We start from the raw sequence: 5,235 nt of genomic DNA, 5'->3' as shown, positions 1-5,235 counted from the left end.
CTTAAGCTGCTAATTTTTAATATTTAACATTTCCATTTCAGTCTCCCTTTCTCACGTTATAGACATGCTCATGCACAACTTCATCACACCTTGACAACTTCCTTGGTAAAAATGAGCCAAAAATAACATGGCTGCACCAGATCAGGGCTTGGACACCAGACAGCTGAACAGGCTGAACCTTGGTGAGGAGGGATAGAATATAAGAGAATAGTGCAGAAGGTAGTCTCACACCTGAGGAGTTGCAGCTGTACTCATCACCAAGGATTAGGAACAGGCTGCCCTTAACAGGCCACAGCTGTGTCCAATAAGGAGACGAGTGCTACAAAAGGGTGAGTTAGCTGGGTGAGGAGAGAGATGGAGTTTGTTGGTTGTGCTGTGAAGAAGTAGGCAGTGCTGTGAGGAGCTGCACATGAGATGTCACTGAGAAGGTATGGAACTTTTGAAATAAGATGACAGCACCTTGGGCCAGGGCATGCTCTGCCCATTTCAGTTGAAAATCTATATGACTTTACAGCAGTCTTGACACTTATCAGTCCTTTCTCCCCCAATTATTTCTTTGAATTCACCTCCTCTAACCCTTCAGTTAAGGTGGTCTAGGGCACAAGACTTTATCTGAGCCTCAGCTACTTTAAAGCCTTTTCCACTGCCTGTCAGTCATCTGTCCCACTGTCACAACAGACATCATCCCTTGGTGCCAACACAGCAAAATCCACACTGTCCCACCTGCAGGTGCCAGAAATTAAGGAAATGAAAAATCAGGTAAGAAGAAAATTGGGGGGTAGACTGGATAAAACACAAATCCTCCAGAAAGTTTCCAGCAAATTCAGAAAGATCAGCCTGCACCTCACCTACCCAGTGCTGAGTCCCATTCCTCACAAACCCACTGCCACCTTCTCCAGCACCAGCAGAGAAATGTCTGCCTTTATTTCTGTAATTGCTGCCTTGGTGCTGCTTAGCAATTCTTCTCCTTTGGTAGGAGGGCAATCATCCTCCTTAGATGTCAGAGTGTGACAAGCAGAGTGCTTTTGTTTGCAGTACAGCCTGTAGAATGATGATTTCGAGTCTGAGAGTTGGGGAGAGCACTCCTCCCTTTGGAAATTAAGCAACTGACAGATGTTAGAATGCCATTAAACACATCCAAAGGCTCAGGGCCTTCTTGTAAAGTTCATTGCTCTATTCAGTATTGGCTAATTCAAGGAGGAATTGCTTGCTGCAGTGCAGGTTGCTCAAAGTTATCTTGTAGCACAGGGCTGGACTGAAAACCAAGGTGCCAGTGACAACCTTCCAGGAGCATTGGCCACTTAATCTCAGCAGCAGAGACTTTTAAATGTCATCCAAATCTCATCTGTGGGGCATGCCAAAAATATTTTGTACTTTTCACAAGCTAACTCTGCTTTCTACCCTGGTCTATCTTCCTCATGAGATCAAAGGAGGAGTTCTGTCTCTATGCTTTGTGAAACAAGCAATTATTAATCCTGTGTGGAGCTTTATTGACAACTCAGTGTGGAGAATGAGGCTCTTGAACCAAGTTTCAGCCACCAGAGATAATTGAAGTGTCTATTTTGGTCTTGTCTACATCTAGTAAGCCTAGAAAAAGATGAGCTCTGTGTCTAGAAGAAGGGAAGCTTGTTCACACAAGAAATTTCAGATAACTGCAACAGTGCCTGTAACTTTGGACATGAATAGCAGGAAAGGACAGAATTTAGAATTCCCATTTGTGGAGGACTGAGAAAAGGACTGGGACAAGAAAAATTAAGGAGAATAGACCAGGTCAAGATATGTAAGGAAAATAGGATCTAAACTTATCAGAGGCTGACAGGAGCAGGCAGGAGAGGCTGCAAAGACCACAGGATACACCCTGGGATGTCAGAGCTCATCTCTTTTTCTCCTACTGGTCAATGCCTCTGCAGCCCTCGGCAAAGTTTTAATCTCACCCTTCACCCTGTGGGATGTGATGGGGAAGATGCAGAGGCCACAGGGCTGCCTTGGGCTGCCACTCTTGCTCCTCTAGCCCTGAACCTTCATGAAATTCTCACCCCAGGAACCTGACACTTCTGCACATGCAGCCACAGCAGCATCTTCTTTTAGAAGGATTGTGTTCCTGCCCACAAAGTACGGGAAAATTGTGTTATTGTGCTCCCTAACTCCATTGTGCATGATTACTTTCATGAAACCAGAGGTTACTATTAAAGACACAAGAGCAAAAATTCACACATTGTCATTAAAATTATGGGAAAAGTTCCAGAGAAGAATGTGCTTTTCCCAGAATAAAAAAAAAAAAAAAAAAAAGTTTTAATACATTTTTCACATTTGTTGTTTGGGTGTTGGGGATTTGTTCTTTTTACATCTACTTGCATTGTGAGTATTGTGGTATCTTCTTCCTAAGTGATATTTTTAATGTTGTCATTTGTCATGGCATTAATTTGTCACTTAGGTAAAAAAGTGTTATTCTAAGAGTTAAGAAAACACATTCAGGAAAAAAGTGAAAGAAATATTAAAGCTTATCTCCAAGCTCTCCCTTTTGCAATAGCAGCTGGAGATACAGAAGCAATGACCTTGTGTAGAGTGCAGTAACATACTAGAGCACAAAACAAACAGATTTGTAACTGAATGACCCTTACATAAAGCATTTTTATTATGTAAGAGAAAGGAGATGGAAAACTATTCTGTGTGCACCTCTTCCAGGCAGAGTGCTGCCAGCCTGGACAGCCCTGGATTGCCCCTTCCTCTGAGGGAAATGACAGGTTTGTTTTAATCCCTGCGGATTTTCCCCCTCACTGCCACATAGGCAAAGCTTTTTTATTCCTCCAGTAAACTGAGCCTAATCTCACCTCCATCAGACATCTCCTCACCAGCTCATGTAACATTACCGAGCCCCTCACCACAGGAAACTGAGCTCCTACCAACAAGCCACAGAACATCTTCCCCTACAGAGGAGAGAAAATCCAATCAATGTGTGCAGCTAATTGAGACAAATGAGCAAGAGTCCAGGCCTGGCAGCAAGAAACCAGAGGGATGACTTGGAGACAGATGGGGAAGGATTTGGCACAGATGGCTCTGATCCAGTTCCTGAAGGACCTGCAGGAGAACCTCTCCCAGTGCAGTGCTGAACAAATTCCAGACGCAGGAAGCTGGGCCAGGATAACCCTATAAAACCACAGTGTTGTTCCAGCTCTATTGCCCCAGCTGAAACACATCTGTTCTCCATCCTTGCTCTGCTCTAGGGATGACTTGAAAGAGGAAACCTGGTAAAACCTCTTTTTTCAAGGAAAATTATCATAAGTAACCCTAGGAAGGAGAAACAAGGGGAAAAGTCTCTCAGCAAGAAAAAGGGCTTTCTGAGGACAGTCAGAAACCCTCACTGAAGGATTTTTTCACAACATCAGTTTTCTAAAATCACTTCTACACCTTTGAAACATGTCTATGCAAAAGAGGTTTTGGTGGTTTTTTACTACATATTTCAATGAAATTTTTGACTACATATTTCAACTGAAAATATTTTATCACAGAGCATAAATGGTATGTCACTATCAAAAGTACTAAAGAGATAAAATCACAGTACTGAGCTACATGAAATACAAACACTAGCATAGGGTAACTACAAGGTTACCCCCTCCCAGCTCAACCTAGTGAAACAATTAAAACATCCAATTATGTAGCATGGAGTTATCTAGTTCTCAATTCTCATTAGAAATAATTAGGTGTGTTAATTTGATTTAATTTTTTTCATCATACAGAAAAAGTCCAGGCTGATGTCTGATAATCTGGTATTGCCATTCACAACTGAGATTTAAGTAACCTCAAAAGAGATAAGGTTCTTCATTATAATAATGAAGCTGTAATTAACATCAGGCACCTGTTGAAGTCATGCTTCCAATAGCTTTTTGGTTGGGTTTTTTTTTTTTTGGGGCACAATTTTTGATGAACTAAAAACAGTTGAAAAATTTAATTTTTAAGATTTATTATGCAGAACTGTACAAGTTAGTCTTTACTACTAAACCTGACACATAAAGAGATATGTCCCATTTTATATTTCAGGTAGGTTTACCTTTCAAGATATTTCTTCACTCAGAGGAATGGAGCTTGCTTTTTTTAAAAATTGCATTTTCAGCTCCTCAAAAAGATGACAATCTGTGTCATTTGCAAAGGGAACAAGATGGGAGGTATAGTCAGCATGGTATAGAAATGGATTCATGTACAGAAGCACACGTACTGTATGACCTTGAAAAGGTGTGTAATTCTAAAAATCCTCTGGCCATGTGCACAGGGAACAGAAACAAGCACTTTCTTGCCACAGACAATGGGCTTCCAGCCTGCAAGTGCCAATGAATGAGAAGGAAGTAGGTGTATCAGTCAATCATATGACTACAAGCTATCAATGTGATGCAGACATGAAAAAGATGATTGTAATTCCTTATCAAGAAAAGTATTTTCCACAGAGACGAGGAGTTATTAATGCCATTTTACAAGGCACTACTTAAGCATCCTTTGTTGCACCATATGTATTCCTGGCCACTGATGTTGAAAAGATCTGAAGTGAAATCAGTATAAGGGAGAAAAAGAGATATTAACATGTTCGAAGTCAGAAGAAGCTAATTTCTGAGAAAAATCAACAGATTTTCTTTAACCATATAAAACCACAGCTGCAAGGGCTGAAATCTTACATTGCTGTAAATACATCAGTGAAGATAGAAAAAAATGGTTACAAAGTTTTAAAGAAAATTATGGTAGAAACACGTGACCCCAAATAGATCATGAGTAAATGTACACAGGAAATGTAAACAAGCTTTCTAAGCTATTTAAAAACATATTGACTTTAACTGAATTTTTCACCAGTGGGAGATTAGAGCTCATGGTATCTCTGCATAGAAATGCCAGTCATAGTTCTCTTGCTAATTTCTTTCTTTCAAAATCTCTATTACATGCTGTCATGCCTTTCCTGGAGGCTACAAGCAGCTCTAGAACAGCAGGAGGAAGGAACAAGTAACTGGGAAATTCTGAGCCTGGAACTTGCCATGATACTTGAGAATCTCTGGTTTCCTCTGACAGCCCCTCTCTGTCTGCCCAGGCATTGTCTGCACTGGGAGGAGACAACCTACAGGAGCTGCTCTGCCTTTGAGAGAAGTGGATTTGTGTATTTATGGGAGGTATTTGTGCATTCATGTGAGGTATTTGTGTATTGACATGAAGACAGAACAACCACAAGGGCAAAGTCTGGTCCAGAGGCAGGAACCA

General features: G+C 41.1%; 1 long non-coding RNA gene across 1 annotated transcript; it reads left to right on the top strand.

Moving 5' to 3' along the window:
* Nucleotides 1–349: 349 nt before the first annotated feature.
* LOC135447243 (uncharacterized) lies at nucleotides 350–4,004 on the top strand. The gene is made up of 3 exons (XR_010440031.1): nucleotides 350–428; nucleotides 2,686–2,744; nucleotides 2,841–4,004. It is a non-coding gene; the product is annotated as an uncharacterized LOC135447243 (long non-coding RNA).
* Nucleotides 4,005–5,235: the final 1,231 nt, after the last annotated feature.

This window comes from Zonotrichia leucophrys, chromosome 4 (assembly GCF_028769735.1).
Source record: "Zonotrichia leucophrys gambelii isolate GWCS_2022_RI chromosome 4, RI_Zleu_2.0, whole genome shotgun sequence".
Lineage (NCBI taxonomy): Eukaryota > Metazoa > Chordata > Aves > Passeriformes > Passerellidae > Zonotrichia > Zonotrichia leucophrys.
Note: the sequence above shows the minus strand (reverse complement) of the source record. Positions and strands in the feature narration are given on the sequence as shown.